The 19,659-nt window shown below is 36.8% G+C and overlaps 1 protein-coding gene across 1 annotated transcript in view; it reads right to left on the bottom strand.

Moving 5' to 3' along the window:
• nck2 (NCK adaptor protein 2) overlaps positions 1-19,494 on the bottom strand; it is a 48,279-nt gene extending 28,785 nt beyond the window's left edge. Inside the window, exon 1 of the mRNA XM_015393790.1 lies at positions 19,257-19,494. The gene's annotated coding sequence lies outside the window, so the exon portion shown is untranslated. The remainder of the gene's footprint in view (positions 1-19,256) is intronic.
• Between the last annotated feature and the right edge of the window lie 165 nt (positions 19,495-19,659).

Genomic DNA, 19,659 nt, shown 5'->3' with positions numbered 1-19,659 from the left:
TATACAAGTTTCACTTTTTAAATGGAATTACTGAAATCAATCTACTTTTTCATGATATTCTAATTTTATGACCAGCACCTGTAGTTGGCATCAGTTTGACAAATAAGGAAATATTAAGTCTTTTAGCAGACCAGCATCAAATAAAGCAGTATGTCAAAGTGGACTCAGGTTGCTGCTTGGTGGTGCTGGTTGGAGCTCAAAGCTTTCTTTCTGAAATGGGTTGTGGTAAGATGACTTCATTCTCGTTATTTTTCAACTATATTCTCATAATATTCTGACTTTATTCTCATAACGTTATGACGTTATTCTTGTAATACTACAACTTTATTCTAGAGCAAAAAAAAAAGCAAAAGAAAGCAAAAAAACAAAACAAAAACATCTCCAGCCTGGCTCTAATATTCCATCGGAATACCCAGAACTCCTCAAGTGGAAAAGTTTTAGTTTCACCTGCTTTAATTTTGCAAAAAAGTCTTCCTAAAGGAACCTTTTTCCAACCAATTATTAAAGGCATAAAAGAGGATTCTGTGGTGAGATATGTTCAACGGCTGTTTGTGTATTTTTGAATTGTGCGCATGCGTCACTGCCCCCCCATCTCCAAAACTTCTCTACACTAGAAACGCCTCAGCCGGTAATTTTGTATTTTACCTAGAGAGGCAACAAAGTGCCAGATTGCACCTAGCCAGCAGGAAATATCCATACGAAGAAGGCGTTATCACTTCAAGTTATATTTACCATGTGTTAGTGTGTTCTTGCATCTGCTGCTACAACTTCCTTTGTGCCCGACTTTCCACAAGTGAATAAAGTGAATGTGAGTGGTCGTTTTTTAAGGGGGCGAGATTTTTGTCGTAGAAGGTTCGCAAGCAAGTTTGGTTGTGGCCGGTTTGTCAGAAGCATCTTGCTAACCAATTAGCAACTTAGAGCTAGTAGGTTCCCAATGGGAAATTACATTGGGATCAAGTAGCACTTAGCAACAACACTTCTAAGGACGCTGTCAACAGCAAATACATGCAAGAAGAGGGGAGTTTTGTGTCGGAGGTCGTGGATGAGTTTCCTCCATCATACATTTTTTATTTAGAGAAGAAAAGCGGGGACGAAGTTGTTGTAGAAGAAAACCCCAGGGCGGCAGAAGCTTGGTTTGGTTTGGAAGGCTTACAGCCGTTCATGTTTGAGCCCTTGCCTCGCGACGCTGCCAGTTCTGTTAGCTCTACGCCTGCCGAAGACACAGATGTCCATCCCCGTGAACACGGGGACGGAACTTAGGGGTAAAGTAAATGATTATTAATTCAACCATTGCGTATATTAACTGCAACATATGAATCAAGATGCTATGACCGAAAAAATTAGATTGACAGATGACTGTTGATATATGATAGGCCGAATTTAAGTGTACAGGCTGACGTATAACTAATTGGCCTGCATAAAATAATAAATAAAAAAAACACAGATTTTAAGACAGGACAACCTCAAGTGCAAGAATGCCATCCATCAATTAAGTCATTTTAGATCAATCTGGACACTTAATTTCTGAGAAAAATCCTCTTTAATACCTTTAATCAAAAAAGTAATCAATTTGCAAAATAATCATTAGATGCAGCCCTATTTTAAACTCCATCTCATGAAGGACAGAAATTCCTGCCATACTAATAGGGCAACTACAAAATACAAAGAAATTCCAGCCTCTGAAAAGGATCAACAGGTCTCAAAAATAATGAAAAACATATTTAAATCCCATTATCATATGTAAACAGAGAATAGCCACCAATAGTATAAACATGAATGAAATACACAACTAATAGGAACTAGATGGCATTAAAACACACAAAAAAGGCTGAATTGATACAGATTTAAGTTGGATTTTTACCTCCGTTCTTGACTGCAGCCGTGTTGACAAGATAGACATATACTGTGTTACATAATCAGGTCATCCCCTCTGACTCTAAGGTCCAGTTTGACGATATTATCCCATTTAAGATGTAAAAGTTAATGTTCACACATCTCTTTGGCTGAATATCCTCTGTAAGAGACTATTGACTGGACTGCAAGTTGCAAACAAAATTCACACAGAACATCATGTGATACAGGACTGAGGTGGATACCTGAGTCAATTAGATGGAAATCCACTTCTACTTTGCAGTTCCTTTAACCAAAACCTGACCAAATGCATAGACTAAAAGCAGAGCAGAACAGAGTTGAACCAATTCCAGTTTATTAATAATAAGATCAAAGTTTAGGACAAAAGCTGTACTCCATAAACTAAATATTTATGAGATTCATTAGTATCTATCAAGGTTAGAGCAATCAAAATTAATTTACTGAATTTAAACTAATCTACAAAAATAAATTGCACATTGGCACACTTTTTTTTAACACATTATTGCTAACACATTTATTATATATAACATATTGCTAACACATTTATTTGTTATACTTACTTATAATTGATGCTAAATACATGAGAAAAAAAACAATAAAAGACCCAAATCATCAGGTGAGAGCTCAAAGAAAAGTCAAAATATATACTGACTGAAAAAACCTTATAGCTGAAGCTCTAACCACATTTACAGCCACTGTGAATAACATATAGAAATAAAATACATTTGTAAACCATTTGTAAGGTTTTGATTACATCCGATTTATATTCTGGAGGCTCTTTAAATATATCCCATTTTTAGATAGAAATTGTGCTTCATATAAAGAGGTTTAAAATATATAAAAATCCTGATTTGAAGCAGTATGGATTTTCCAGCCATGCCATTAAGGCATTCTCCTCTCTGTCCACCCCTCTGACTGATAATTCAATCCATTTAAGCCCTCCTGCTCCCCAGACGATTTCTGCACTGCTGGATTCCATAGCTTGACATTTTCCACTGCTGGCTGCGGGGATTTTCTGTGGCCTGGAAATACAAAAGTAATTCTGCTTCTGTGACATGCAGATGATATCACTCCTACCACATAAAAACAGCAAAGCGCTGCAGTCAGCAAACATCCACCAGCAGCTCCCAGTAAACTGCCAAGGTCACGTTCAAACAGCTGTAGTTCTGCCAAGCTAAACCTGTCAAAAAGGCTAATCAGAAGCTTTCTAGCATGTAGAATAAAATAGGGGGCAGGCAAATCTGAATTCTCAGGAGAATCAGTTATACGCCTTATAAATAAAGCAGGATTCACTTCACCTGCTGACATGTGGATGTTGGGGGTGCGTGCCTGTTTAAGGAAGTAAAGGAGTGCGAAAATGTTTAAAGGAATAAATCTAAAAAAAAAATAAATAAATAAAAAAAATAAAAAAATAAAAAAATAAAAAAATAAAGGAATAAATCTAGAGGAGGAATATCAGGCGGCTCACAAACTTGCCCCATTTACACTACCCCTCTGAAATCAGTTAACTGTGCCCAGCTTGGTTCCTGACGACCATTTACACATCACGCTAGCACGGTGATCCATGATACTACAGCTCTCAACGAGAGAATTACACAAACAAAAATGGCGGCAAACATAACATTCAGGAACCTATGTGCATGGATAGCGTCCTCTCCCCAAATTTCAATGAGAGCCTCTGTCTCTGCATCATCCCAGGTCGCACCACGCTCTTTTGATGTCGTTTATAGTTTATAGGCTGAGAAGAAGTTCGTGTTGTGAACAGGTGAAGTCATCAGTGAATTACAACGCCAGACACGGTTACCGCGCTCAGACCTTTCACGACACGGTTTCAAAAGGGTAGTATAAGCGGGGTTACGCACAGGCTTGAATTACAAGTGTTTGCAGAGCTGCTTTAAATCTGTCATGTGAATTTTAACTAGAAAGAAATGAAAAGAATGAAAAACAAAATTTGCCAAGAAAAAACATATAATTCCTATCTGATTAAAGGCTTAAACAGAGTTTTAAAGTTTATCATAGAAGCGTAGATGATCTGATCGGTTATCTCCCTGAACCACCAGCAAACAAAATGTTTTCAACATATAAAGTGTTGCATTTTAGATGCGATAAACATGAGATTAAACATACTGATGGACTATGTATTTATCCCTTTTTATGAAGTCTAGATTTTTTCAAATGATAGAAAACTGTAAGATGTTTACTTTTTACTTTGTTTTCTGGGATTGCTTGAATTAATTTATTAAGGATGCACTTACATTATGCCAACAGAGCTTCTTAAGTGTAGCAAAATTCTGAGAAGCATCTTAAAAACGACACCATTACAATGTTTGTGTTACGTAAAGAAAACTAAAATCGCTAGCATGTTAAACAGCTATGTGCTTCATCTCCCAAAACAATACAGATGCAGATTTCTTTTAAAAAAAGAATCCGTTGAAAAAAAAAAAAAAAAGAGAAGAAGATTGCACAGATTGTACCAAAAGATTTGTTGTGAATCAGGCTGTAAAATCGGTTTGCCAACCTTTAAAATCTGTATATAGATTTAGCAGCTCTGCAACATAAGTTTGATATCGGCAGAAAAAGGTCCCTCTGAGTCTTGTTATGCAATTATCAAGTATCTTAAATTATCAGTACAAATTGCAGCAGGACCACAAACTCTTTCTCTCTGTTTTTTTTTTTTTTTTTTTTTTATTGATGACAACATATGGAAAGGGGCATCAAAACATTACAGTAAAAGCAGATAGAATTGGAGCAGAACCCGATACAGTCTCTAGATGAAAGCATAGGGGGAAAAAAAGGTCCTCATTATTTTGCAGTAGCAGAATTATCATAGTGGTTTTAATGAGTGTAGAAAGCACATTAATTATCAGAGAAAACTCCTGACCTGGCAGCTCAAAGTCCTTTGCATATTACCGGCAAAGCAGCAACAATCAGTCGGGTGGTTTCTGTTGTGTCTTGTCTCTGTTGTGCAATCCCTGCAGCTCTGTTTGGCCTTGCTGTGGGAGCTGTTGGGCTGGTGGCAGGTTTGCACTGGAGTCAAATTCCATCCACACTCCCTCACATAATTCATGCCTCAGCACAGGCATGCTCTGCTCACACACACACACACACACACATTCTTTTGTTCCGAGTACAATTGGAGTACTTCCACTGATTACAAGGATTTATTAAGGCGATATTTGGAAGTTCTGCTCAATAAGGTGGATGCAGTCTAGGAGCACAACACATCTACAAGCAGCATTAAAGGCCTCAAGGTAATGCAAATGAGAAAGTCAAAATAATAGAACAGGAGATTTTCTGGGTGTCTTATAGCAGGAGTCTCTGACACCTGCTGCACTAAATAAATAAAATGTCATAGATGAAATCTTCCAACCAGCAGAGAAATCTGGGATTATATCCTCTTTATGAAACTACTTTTCTGAATCTATATTATAGCATCAAAACAAATGTAGTGTGAACCTTATTACTAACTCATAAATTCTGGCGATATATAAGGATTAAAAATGTTTAGGGCGGAAACAATTAATCGGATTAATCCTGATTGTTCGCTTATTTGAATAATCTTCAGTAATCAATTAATCATTAACTGGAGTGTAGAGACTCTAAAACATGCCTTTAGCTGACAGAGCCACATTTAGCAGCAATTATACCAAAGTTGTAAAAATTTTACATTTAAGATAGAAAAACAAAACATTTTCTATACAGAACTCCTTAAAGGGGAAAAGTTTTAGTTTCACCGGGTAATAATTCAATTTAGTAAAAAAAAAATATTCTTTAACAAACCTTTTGCAATCCGATTATTAATCGATTAATTGAAAAAATAATCAACAGATAAATCAAGTGGCAAAATAATTACTAGCTGCAGCCCTAATAATGTTATGATGAAAATCCTCCCCAGCTCAGGAGGATCAAAAAACAAAACAAAAATACATAAAAAAAATAATAAAATAAAATCTTAACAAATTAACAGCATAGCTTAAGGCTGAGAAACAATGATTTTTGCTGCTCTTCTGATTTATCAACACCATCACCAACAATGGAAAGTATCCACTTGAAAATAATAATGTTTATTTTGCAGAATGGATGCAATCTTAAAGCCTCATAACAAATAAAGATTAAATAAAAGCACTGGTTAGCCTTTTTCAAATAAAATAGCTGCATCCTGCAGGGTCAAACAACCGTAGGGAAAACCTGGTTATAAATAAACTTTGTGTTAGATGCCTGAAAATCAACATTGTTCTGCTGGAATTTTCTAATGAACAGGAGTAAAAAAACTAAATAAAACACCAAGGAGATAAATGTATTAAAAAAGGCATAAAATAAACCTGAAAATATTGGTTAATTTGAAATGAACATCTAAGTAAAAAAAATGGCAACCATGGTTCTTTGGGCCAGTGTTTTGTTAGATGAGCATACCCCAGCAGACCAGCATACGTTATGCTGGTCTGCTGGGGTATGCTCAAATTTAAGAGAATAACATACAGGAAGTCTACTAGGCAACTTTATGTACGATAAACAATAAGTTATAGTTGAAGGTAAACACATAAACTCACCAGAAAAGTATACCGAAAATCAAGTAGGCTAGTTAATTTATTTAGTTTTGTTTATTATGTGATATAATAAACAAAAGGATTTATTCAGAACAGAATTTAAAGCTAAATTGCTTCAAACGCATTCAGCCTTGCTTTCTGTGTTCGCTACTTCACACCAGGAGGATTTTATACAAATTAACTTAGAAATTCAATTTCTAAAATGTTCATTTATATTTAAAGCATGTGCAGTCTGTGGAAAATTACGCGATAATAGAAAATTTAAAAAACGTGGCAAAATTGTACAGCAATTTGATCATGGACTGACCTATTCCTTTGATCCAAACATTAAACGAGATTATTATTACATTTTTGATGGCCAACTACAACCTTGCTAGTAGTAGGCATCTTGCTCACATTTTATTCACTTCAATTAATCTTCCCTTTGCTCCGCCAAGGCGCTGTATCCAAATGTCCTAATCAATGTCATCAACGATTTGCTGGCTGGGAGGTGTGTTTTGTACGGGACGCGTTTTGTAGATGGCTGCAGGTGCAGCTAGACCCTTCTATAAATACACTTTTAACTACCTCAACAGGCCTGTATCCTTTTAGTCATGTGCAAAAAGTCATTTTTTTGTGTTTTTTGAAGCATATGGCAATCTGACCTCGTTACCCCCTGTATACTACACGACGCGGACGCATGATAAGGATGGAACTCGGCTCGATCGAAAAAATTTGCCTGGAATAATCAGCCCAAAGAAAATCATACAGTGTATGACCAGCATAAGCAGATTCACAGATTCTAATAAGAGACCCATCTGCCGTTCTGTCATTTGGTGTGAGCTCTGCAAAACGATGAGACTGCAGTTTTGACAATATCCTTATACGTTAAGAAAAGAAACATGAAAGTATTGTAAACTGACTAAAAAAGACCTGTTTGAAAACTACCAAAAGCTCAATGAGAAACTTTCTCTTAATACTCCATCCCTCCACCCACCTATTCATCCATCCCTCCACCCATCTTCTGCTTCTCATCCAACAGGATTATAATAGCATGTGTATTACTATGTGTAAGCTGGTCTGACAGAACACTGGTGTACATTATATACAACATTATTATAAAATGACAACATTATTAAGCTCTACTTCTTTGCTGTAATCTTTGTTATACTTGGTTTCTATTCTTCCTTTGTTTTCATTTATTCAGCCGAAAATAAAGAAAATGAAATAAACCCAACGTATTTTTTGCATCTATTAGAGAGTGGATGCCTTCTGCAGCATCAACTGGACTACAGATGTATTGATGCAGCTGGGGCTGGGATGTTCTAGAGGGAAACTTGGATCATTCTGCGAAATACAGATAACTAAAGCTTGTGTTGTGGAGTTTTAGATAACATGATGCGTCTCTGCATGCTGTCAGCTTGTGCATTAGTACAGCCAAAGAGGGGGGGTGGACCGACGTCCACTTAATTAAATCAATTAGAGCGTGAAGGGCCTGTCGAAGCCTCTGCAGACAACAACAGAATCCAACAAACTCTAAAACAAAAGCTGAACTCTCTTCATGAGTTAACAACCTCGACCTTCAAAACGTTTTTTTTAGAGACAATGCAAATCCAGGGAGATGTGATTACAATACGAGCCCTACAAAGCCAAACCATAAGCCAAGGAATTAAAAAGAATCTGCTTAATATTTGCAAAATTTGGTAAAATCTAATCATCAACATTTTGGCTGTTGTGTTTCCTCCCCTTTTCAGGTTTATTTTTTATAAAGAGGTACTTAAAACATGCCAGCTTTCATTCTCACCATGCCTGTCTTCACAGCCAAAGTGGGAATTATTTTATCTGCCATGTAAAACAATCCAAACACAGATTACGGGTTGGTGAGGGAAAACATGATCACAATTTAACGAGAGGCTTTCATCGTGTTTATGAATTCACAGCCACTTTCTCTTGATTAAAAGGATAAAGTTACAATCTGCAACAAGATCTTTCAGAAAACCTCTTATGCATCACAGCTCCACCTGACTCATGAATCAGATTTCATTTTGTAAAGGAAAAAAAAAAAAGATTTTTTTTTCGCTCCCTTAAATGAGAGTTTCATTTTACAGCCGTCTGGAAAACTGCTTTACTCTAATCGGTCATTTTCTGGGTTCCTTAATTGGCGAGACAATGAATAAGGGCAACATGGGGTTAAACTCATTTAGCTCAAATGATTGCTTTAGTCGGTTCTTTAAATAAGAATTAAAAAAAGGCAGAAAGAGGCAATGATAGAGAATCGCACGATGAGACTCAAGAGCTGCCGCTGCTCTGAGAAAATCCTCACATGACAGTTGGGTATATTCCCAGATATTGTATCCCACAGATCCCCAGAGAGGAAAGTAATTCCAGGAGGAGATGGTTCTCCGTTTCCATCCTGTTCATATCCACAGCAGATGTTTTTTCTCTCTCCTATGGATGCTTTGAGTTCAGAGCATCTGCTTTTTTTATTGAATTACAAACATGAGCAGCAAAGTTTACAGATATTGCAGACGCAATAATTTAATAGAACTTTTTTTTTTTTTTTAAGCTTCTATTTTTTCGCGTCTTATCCCACGTTATTACCAAACAACAACAGATACGATGGAAAGTTCTCCCGGTTTACTACAGCCCCATTTATTCACACACACTCCCTCCTCCTCTGACCTCTTCTAGCCATTCTGACCAATCCTGGCACGCTGCCCAGTCTTTAACAGGGACCCTGAGGCCAACAGACTCAGACCAGTTGTTTGGTGTGAATATGAAATTCAGATCTGCGGCATTAAAGGAGTGGACATGATGCCCAACATGGAGGCTAAGAAGAAAACGGATAAATGGAAGAAACAGAAGCTTTGAAAAGACGAAAAAAAAGGATAAGCATAAGGAGTCTTTCAGACAATAAGGTTAAATGTCTGAATGAATTTATATCTAAATGTAAATCAGGACAAACAAGTTTAACAAGACCAGACAGAGCGCTTCCTGACACAAACAAAAAAGGACTTAAAGGAGGATCAACAGTTGTGCTTAACATAAAAGTTTACTTTGAAATATAAAAATATGGATGTAGTGCAAATACAACAAGTTCACGTTCACAGATCCGAGGATCCCAGCATGGGGCCCTGGTGAGATACAGAGCTTTAACTGAATTTAATAACTTACTGGAGGCCAGGATGTAGTGTGGGAATGAACTATTTAGCATTAGGGCCTGACGTCAAAATTGATTCAGAGTTGTTCCACAATGCAACTTTAATCTATAATAATACAGCGCTGGATGTTGCATACGTTAACTAAGCACTACTACAGTAAACAAAGTTAGGTAATCTGTTTATAATCTATCAAGAGGCTTTTTTACTGGATTCTTAGGCTTAAATAAACAACAACAAAAAAAACATTCATTTACAATGTTTTTGGTGTAAAAATGTGTATTTTTCCTTGAAGAAAATCACATTCTGCTGTTTTTCTCTAACATTTTCCACTGTCTTCGCATTTAATCCACCTTAATTTGCGATGCCCATCAGGAAATCACTGCAATATTAATGCTGAGATGAGATAATTCAGTAGCAATAAAGCTGTAATTTCCTCAGCCCTCTCCTTCTCATCCGTCATAACAATGCTTCCTCCATGACTATCAGCATCTTAGGCAGCATCATCTGGTCTGATGGGGCATTTACTGCACTTAATGCTTCTAAACTTCACATAAAGAATTACATTTGCACACATTTTCATTTAATCAGGCTAAAAAAAAAAGAAAACAGCAGCGCTCTTAAGCCTCTTTCTGCTCGATCCCTGCTCCAAATCATCTAAGGGGAAATTCAGACAAGGCCAAATATCTGTGTAGGGTGTGCTGATTATGGATGCATACAGAAGCTGCAGGACAAGAGCTCTGAACGAATGGAGATGGTGATCACTGCAATACACAACTCTGGCTGATCTATGCTTTAGAAAACTATAAATGATGCAGGGGTTTTTTTGGCTAATAAAATAAAGGTTTCAATTAATAAATATAGTATAGTGATATAGTACAGAACCTTAAAAAGGTTCAGAATAATTTGGTTGACAATTAGCTTTCCAAAATAAAACAGTTCAAGCACTTCCTTCTATGGGCTGGTCATAAAGACGCCAAAATAGCAATAAAATCTTGATCTTATGGAGGCCACAAAAAGTTTCATGTACCTCATATTTCTGCTGAGGACATTTCTATGATCCTCTATTCAGATTAAATCAGACCTAGTGTTTTTGATTTTAAGCTACAGGTTATCAAATGTACTCCGGATTAAGAAGAGCAGAAAAGGCAAACAAAACAAAGAAGACATTGAAATAATCCATTTATTATTTCTATTAGGATAATAAAGGGTAAAAAAATTGTAAATGACCCGTTGAATAAAAAGTAAGAAGGCCAAAGAAAATGCTTCAAAATGAATTAAAGCTGAGTAATAAGTTCTTAAACGGCTTCAAGGATTCATCGAATGATTCAAGTACCCTGATTCTTAAAACTTATCAAGTCATAGCATGGGGGGAAAAAAGCACAGATAAGAGATAAAGGTTTAGTTTCACTTTAAACTTTGCGGTAAGTCGGCTGTCATTGCTGGTCAAAGTTCGCTCCAACCTTTGCTTAGGGCAGAAGTCCGCTCTGATTCATCCGTATGACGGGAATCAAGAGGTGTTACAGGCAGGTGCAGCTATAAGGGGAGCTTTACTAAACCTGAATTTTAATAATTTACCTTTTTGACGAATGTGTTTTTATGTCTGTTTTATCTTCAAGAACAACATGAGGGCAACTTGGTCCTTTAGCAATTTTAAAAAGTTCAGATCTATTTTTTTTGTGTTTTTTTAATGTAAAAAATACAAACTACAGTTTGCAGGTGAAACCAAGCTTTTAATATATTGATGAATTATCTTCCTCCATTTTCCATATATTCCAGTTAGAGATCGATCGATACAGGTTATTTAAGCCAATGTCAATCATTTTGTCCTCAGTCTAGCCCAGGCATGTCCTAAATCGGTCCTCGAGGGTCGCTGTCCTGCAGTGTTTCTATAGTTCTCGGCTTCAGTACAGCTGATTTAGGTGATTGCTGTTGAGCAAAAGCCTGCTAATAAGATATCAATGGAAATCCGCGGTGCTGAAGCAGGAAAGTAGAAAACCTGCAGGACGGCGGCTCGCCGGGGCCAACTTTGCACAGGTCCACCCAATCCCTGATATGTGCTTCTGATATCTTGCGACTCATTCTTAGAGCCAATTATGTTTTTTCCTTCTCCATTCATGAGATCAAAATGACACATGATGAGATTTTACAGAAGTCTTATTTAAATGATTTAAAAAAGAAGCATTAAAAACAAATCAAGCAGAACATTAACAATGGATAGCTAATGGGGAGCTCCGCATCGCATGCACTTCATGTGATTATATAGCATGGCTGCTGACCAAATGAAAACATTCGGTCCGAATTAAAACACCGACATCTGCTTAAACTAACCGGCTAACGTATCCGTCCATCTCTGAATCCTATTACTCATTGAATAAACTTAGGTAATTAAGTGAACAATTTGCAGAGTGACTTTTCCTTTTAAAATCTGATTACTTATTTAGTCATAAGCATCAATGACGGAATAATCACTTACTAAACTAACTGTCTGTTACGCTATCTTGAAATAAAACAAATTATTCTTAAAAGCTCAAATTTTGACTGAAAACTTTGCCACAGTTCTAACACAACAACTCCTCACATTAATTAATTTGATTTTTTCTTTTCTATACAGGAAATCCTGGTGACGTAGCACATAAAAACAGTAACATGCATCAGATTCAAGGAATAACAAATTCCCATTTGAATCTTATAACTGAAGCACAGGCTGTGCTTCACTGAACTCGCATATAAACACAACAGTAAACATATTCCTCCTCCTCCCTGGAGTAGATCCCAGGATCATAGAAACTTACTGAACTATGATAACTGCTCGTTCTCTCAGTTTAATGACCATCTATTCAGCAGCTTATAGATGCCCAGTACGACAAAGGCCTTCATTTCGCTAACAACATGATCTTCATGAGTAGTAATATTCTGTCTCCATCTGTTCCCACCCTTATTAATTCCTCCTCTCTCTCCCTTTCTAACCCAGAGCTCAGATTTTCCTGAAGGGAGACGAACACGATGCTCTGCCTGGAGGAAAAATACCATATGTGGACAAAAAACTATCTCCCCTTCTCAAATACGCCTTCCCATTCCCTCGTCATAAAAACAAGACCAAGGAGAAGAAGAAAAAAAAGCTGATATGAAATATTTTGTAAAGAAAGTGAAATAGAGCAAAAAAATATAAATTATAATAATAATTTTTAAACTTAATACCCTTAAAATTGTTCTGTCATAAGACAAGGGTTACAAGACTGGTGGCAAAGTTACTTTGATTTTAACAATTTCTTTTATGCATTTCTTAAAAATTTTGTTGCAAACAGACTAAAAAAAAAAAGAAAAAAGGTTTTTCAAAACTGCAATTGTCAATTAAAAAAAAATCAACAACTCTTCAATGAAGGTGCATTGGAAGATTTCAAACAGAGCTGAAGAGGAGCAACTGATGTGATGCCACTTGTCAATCAATCCCAGATGCTTGTTAACAACTGACCAATCAGAGATCTGGATTTGTCCTGAAAGCGTAGCGGACATGGGAGCTTTGTTTAAGAAAACATGACGGTAAGAAGCATGCGCTTCAGAGACAAAGTGCCTGTATTCAGAGGATAAAACAGTTGTTCCTGTTTCTTAAAACTGAAGAAATACCAAGCCCTAACCAGTCCTATGAGCCAAATTTAAAGTCCTAAGAACCCGTCACTTTGTTTCCTCGACCTGAAGTTCAGAGGATAAGGAAGAGAAGAAAATATTTGCTATAAATCAACCATTTTATGTCACTTACTATTAAAACGCCATGTCCAAGAGAAAAGATCATCAAAGATCATTGTACTAATTAATACCAGGATTACACCAAGAACCACTAAGTAAGCCATGATTTCTATTCTATAAAGTTTGACCATGATCTGTGGGAACTACTTGCAGGCTAAGGTTGTCAAAAGTATCGATTCTCAAAAAAGTATCGATACTGAAATTTTGTATCCGGATACAATACTCGTTTCTAAAAGTATCGATACAGTGCCACCACCAGTGGCACCTAAACAGTCATTCATTTAAAGTGCAGAATAGTGAAACATGCACTTTCTGAACACTGTGATTGAATAATTCTGTGCATTTTTCAGTTTCAGACTTTTTTTTTGTAAGAGGTGCAGCTGCTGAAAATTATTTTTGTTTCTTAACCGGTTTGGCCAGTGTCATTGTTATGTGTGCAAAGCATAGCTAAGGAAGGAACACTTAATTTTAATTCTATAAGTTTTTTATCAAGCTTGCTTAATATTGTGCACAGCATACAACCTTTATTGTATTTATTTATCGTATTTTATTTATTAATGAAAATATTTCTGTAGAATTTTGGAGTCTTTGTTTTTATCCTTGTGGTATCGAAAATGGTATCGAGTATTGAATATTTTCCTTAGTATCGGTATCGAGTTGAAAAGTTTAGTATCGTGACAACCCTATTGCAGGCATTTAGGAAATCTAAAAAATAAAATGTCAATTATTTTATGTAATAAGGGCTGTTATTTTACATGTGGTGTAATGTTTCCTTTCTAATCAGTCTATATTGGAAAATACATTGTTCTATTCAAATAATCTAATGTATTATTAACCAGAAGAACAGCCATTGAGTGTAATTGTTAAACTAGTCTGCCTCTTTTTGTGTCTTTCAAAGGAAGCAGAAGGTCTTGGGAGGTTTCTTTTTACCAAAAAACTGAGAAAAAATGAAGCAACACATAAAAATGCGAAAAAGAGAAAATGGCAAACAAAGCATTATCAAAGTGCTTCGTTGTTCATTAATCACCTGTGAAGCGATTAAGTGATGCGTGTGATAACATTACCACAAGTCTTTTGTGCTCGAAAGAATATTTTGTTACAATGGATTTCTAATAAATCTCTTACTTATTTTGTGTGGAAGACGCTTATTTTGGAATATTTCCCTCTCGACTTTAAGACTGACACTTTTGGACGCGTATGGAAGCCCTTCCTGGACTATGCTGAAGGACAGGTCTACCATCCTGTCTCAAGCATTTATAAATGCTTAGAGTTGGACTCTATAATGATGAAAATATGTATGCCCCCTATCTTATGTTTTCTTTTCTGTTGTTATGTTGTTGTTGTTATTATTATGAAACAAAAATTATTAAACAAATCTATAAAAAAAATTTAAAACTCTTCACAGTGGAAGATGTTAGAGAATCACCCAGAAATCAGGGAGTTGTTTAATCAAAGTAGGATGTCTGAATCATTTGTCATTAAAAATAATACAAAATGAAATGGCTAAAAAAAAATGTAGAAATATATATATAAAAAAGTAGTAAACCTATACAATGATACAAATTTTTTTAAGACAATTCATATTCTGAAGTGCCTTTAAAAAGAGGTTCAGAGGCATCCTGAGACATTTAAAGAGGTGGGGGTTGGGGGGTTAGGGAAGTGAATAAACAAGCCATGCTTACTGTTAGAGCCAAATTGCCCCGTCACCTGCAACCTTTGCACCTTTACTCAGCTTTCTGAAATGATTAAAATGTTAAGCATTCAGTTTCCCGGTTTGTCGTGATGTAACAGCAGTTTCTGTCATTCAGGTCTAAGAGTCCAGGACGTGCTGTTGCCGTTCACGCACCAGTCACAGCTAAGTAAACCTTATCTTAATCTGTAAATAATAGTACAGAGCAGTCAGAGGGTGCGTCTACATTATGGGTGTGCCATGAAAGTTTTACTAAATATAGGAATATAACGCTCTCTTGCACCTGTAACCCCTTCATTAACAATGCAAACCAGGAGTTAGACTTTATAACAATTCAGAAAATATGCTAATGAATTAATTATAACTGCAATACATACATTCCTCAGAATCTATGCATATAACATCAACCAGTTTTTGGAGGCTTTTTTGTACCCTACAAATATTTGATTGTTGATAGAGCTACAGAATAGTCCATCCATTTTAGGATTGCAGACTCAGGCCTAATCCCAAACTGGCCCCTAAACACTAACTCTGAGCACTAACCCTCCGTTTGTGCGTTACTGCGGAGGGTCCGCCACATTAAGTGCCATCACAAACCACGCAGTGGGTAGGTCCAGTGGACAGTTCCGCTATTAAATAGCGGGTCTGCATCAGCTGCAGACTCACTGGAATTCGGCAGCAGGTGTAACAGCAGCCTGATGGCGGAAGAGACACGTTCCTCCAAATGTAAATTCTGCTGGTTTGCTGCATCTTTGTCACACCGATAGAAAATCACAAGTTGGTTTATAAAAAAAATAAAAAAAAACGTAATAAATTCCAAAATGGAAGGTCCTTTTTGAAATAGTTTTATTTGACTGTATACATTTGATTTAAGAAAGGGGCAAATGTTTATGCTATGTTAACCTGCGCCACAGAGCTACAGCCACGCACACGGGGCGCCACTGTGTTGCCATAGCAACGACTTATTTCCTTTTCTGTTGGAGGGAAGAAGCCATCCCATTCTCGTGCATCCCCCCCCACCTTCAATCAAGGTGTCTTCCACAGCTGTGAGTGAGACTTCCCTGGGAGTGACACTTGATAGTGAAGGGTTAGTGGTTAGGGCCTGGATCGGGAATGGGCCTCTAAAACCCCTTTGCCTTATGATGCGTTCAATGTATGTAAGAATTCTGACTTGTAAAGTTACACCCTATCAGGAGCTGTAAATTTGTTAGGTGTGGGATTTTGTAATTTGATTTGGCTAATATTAGCGTTTTTTTTTTTCACATATCGGTATCGGCCGATATATGGATGCAGTGGCCCATTCATTGAGGTTCTCAAACTGAGGGGTGCACCCCCTTATGGGTGGTTTCCGCATTCCTTTCCCCTCTCTCATACCCCCTTTCCTGTCAACCTGCTGTAGAAAAAAAAAGCCACTAATGCCCTAAAAACTTGTTTTGGCTATAGGAACCAGTATCAGGAGTAAGAAGCTAACTTTAGCCTGCGTTCACAGCAACATGCTTGGAGTTGAGGTGATACAATGGCCTAAAAACACTGTGGCCTTCATTACATCCTGTATGTTATTGAGTTGAATCAACATTAACCTAGTGGGGTAGAACTTGAGCATTGTTTTTACCGATGACTAGAAATTAGCGAACAAAGAAAGAAGCTATTAAATCGATTTTGTGAACGCATCAAAGTCCTTGTTGCAAACACAAAAGGTTCAAAATGAATTTAATTGCACTCTTTTCACTTTTAATGAAAAACCGAAAAACCTGAAACGTTTAATAAGTGATGCGCTGACTAATAATAATAACAATTTAACTTTATTGATGTCACACTGGAGAAATTTACCTCTGCATTTAACCCATCCCCCTTGGGGAGCAGTGGGCTGCCTATGTGCAGCACCCAGGGAGCAGAGTTAAATGAATTAAACGCATACCCTATGTAAAAAAAAAAAAAAGGTATCAACTCAACATAAACCCTGGTGAAAAAAAAGGTGACAAATTTCCACAGAAATAAATCATCACAAGCATGTGCTCTGGGAATTGATGTAATCACAGTAACAACCATAAAATTTCAGTCACCATAATTGTGTAACTGCATTGTTCTGTATGATATCGAAAATAGAAATGACTGGATTGAGACCCAGGATCCATGTAATTGATCTGATATCCAATCTGGCTAATTATTCAATATTGGAGCCGTTATCTGATCAGAGTATTCTCAGTTTTATTAAACATGACATTTCATTTTTAAACTTTAACTCAGAACTTTCTTATAACACAAGTCGAAAATGAACACATTGTCTTTAACCGGTTTTAAACTTGCAAACTGGGAAAAAAAAAAATATTGTAACAGGAATTCTGTTAGAAGTCCATAAACTGATTTATTTTAATGACTTAAAGCAAAGAAAATATCTCTAGGCAATACACATTTTATTATCAAATAAGGCATTTATTTTATTTGCATCACAACCTTTCCAACGTCTGAATGCAAATTGGATTTCACATTTTCAAAGACTCTATTAATTTTCAATACATACACGCATGATCTTAAGGCCAGAACACACCTAATCAGATTTTGCATCCGATCGGACAGAAAATCGTAAATTTATATTATTAAGTCCTTTCTTTATTTCTGCATGTATTTCTAATTATGGCAGGATTGGTCCTCCATAACCTAGCTCCGAAAGTATGAGGGCCAGGCTAGAGGGCTTTTGAATTTAAGAATAAAGTCGTAATATTATGAGAATAAAGTTATAAAATTACTTGAAAAAAGTGGGAAGTAGAATAAAGTCATAAAATTACAAGAATAAAGCTGTAACATTACAAGAATTGAGTTGTAATTTGCGAGAATAAAGTCGTAAACTTATAAGGACAAAGTCGCAACATTACAAGAATAGAGTCATAATATTATGAGAATAAAGTCCTAAAATTACGAGTATTAAGCTGTAATTCTCTTGCCGGAACAGAATCGTGCAAAAACAATGATTGAAACATAAAAAAAAAAATACTTTAGCCATGATAGGAGTTTAGGAGGACAGAAAACGGATAAAATAGTGACCCTCAAAAACGAGGGGCAGAAAGCGCAGTTTAACAATCTCCTTGAAAAAAAAAACGGATATGGTATAATAGTGATCCTCTTTCAGCCTCACAACAAAAAAAAATAACAAGGGGCAGACAGATCAGGTAAAGGCTTTTTATGGAAAAAAAAGAAAGAAAACTTTGATAAAATCCCTAGATCTCTCTCCGAGAATCCCCTTTTATTGCCTCTGTCAGCATATAAACCATTTCATAGCATAAATTATTGTGTTTTTCTTTTCTTTAGACATAGATCTCACTATGTTTTTAATATTTGAGTTGCTGCACAGACTCTTAAGTGAGGCTTTGCTTTATAGAATGCACCTGCTGTTTTATCATTTATTTTTTAAATAACTTTTCATAATCTATCCAAGTCAAATGTAGGTAATTGTTTTAATTTGTTTAAAGCACAGAGACAGAAGCAGATCTGTTCACCCAGCCTAGTCAGAGCCTCTCTATACACAGTCAGTGTCAAACGGAAAGGAGATTAAGAAGTCATGTGCAACCGGAGTGGTCAGGCGTTTAGATTCAGATTGGAATTATTTTAATCCAGGTTCAGATCAACAGTGGAAATGATTGCTTGGATGTGTAAACAGAGGGGAGTGTGGTGCAGTTCCCATTGAAAACCACTAGAACCATTGATAAACTGGGCATGTGACACCAGTCCCAGTGTTTTCCAAAGGGTCATTGTGTAAAACAGGCTGCATTATAATTGAATGAATGGAAAAACCTCTGTTTAAATCGAATATAAACGACTAATGTGTGTAAAGTTATTAGCAACCAACAGATGTTTCACCACACACAGATTTCTCAGGACATGTTGGTAGATTGTGGCCCTTCAAACGCAGGCCTTTATGAAGTGGCCCCCGAACAAAAACCATGGGAGAAATTGTTATGTGGATAAAAGTAAACCGTAGATCATTGTTTTAGCAACAGATGCAGAAAAAAACCCGGATGATGTGGAGGAAAATGGGTGGTATGTTGAGGTTTGAGCTAGATGTGTGGTTCCACCACATCTGAGTGGACAAAGAGCAGGCGTCAAAGCGTGAAAGTGACACCAGCAGGCTGCCGTCTTTGTCCCAACTTTTACTACACTTTCCACTCTCTTCAAAGGAAGACCACACTACAGCACGGAGAGTGAATAAAGTAGCCAGTTCCAAAGCAGTAACTTAAAATAAATCATTTTATGTTTGCAGGCGCTTACCTTAGTGTACAGTCCACTGAGAACGGGCGAACAGCGACACGCTCAACACACCGCAGCCCGAGAGAGAGCCACACAATAAGTAACCGAGTCCCTGTGAAAGTCCCGCAGAGCCCACTCACATCCACCTATTCTCCACTTTAACTAAATTCTCCTCTTTTAAAACACGGTCTGAGGATGTAGTGCCAGAGCTGTCCTCGCTTGTTTTCCGTCGCAGGCTGACTGCCTCCACCTCGAGCGCTTCTCTGAAGCTAGCTAAGCTAAGATCCGCACTTCCGGTCTGACGTTTCATAATAAAAGACTGCAGGGAAAGTTAGATTTTTGGACTAACCATTTCAATTAACAAAGGAATTCAGATTACATTTCTTAAGGATATACAATTTTATGAAAAATGAATACTATATGA

Source organism: Cyprinodon variegatus, unplaced genomic scaffold (genome assembly GCF_000732505.1).
Source record: "Cyprinodon variegatus isolate N-32 unplaced genomic scaffold, C_variegatus-1.0 Scaffold657, whole genome shotgun sequence".
Classification (NCBI taxonomy): Eukaryota; Metazoa; Chordata; class Actinopteri; order Cyprinodontiformes; family Cyprinodontidae; genus Cyprinodon; species Cyprinodon variegatus.
Note: the sequence above shows the minus strand (reverse complement) of the source record. Positions and strands in the feature narration are given on the sequence as shown.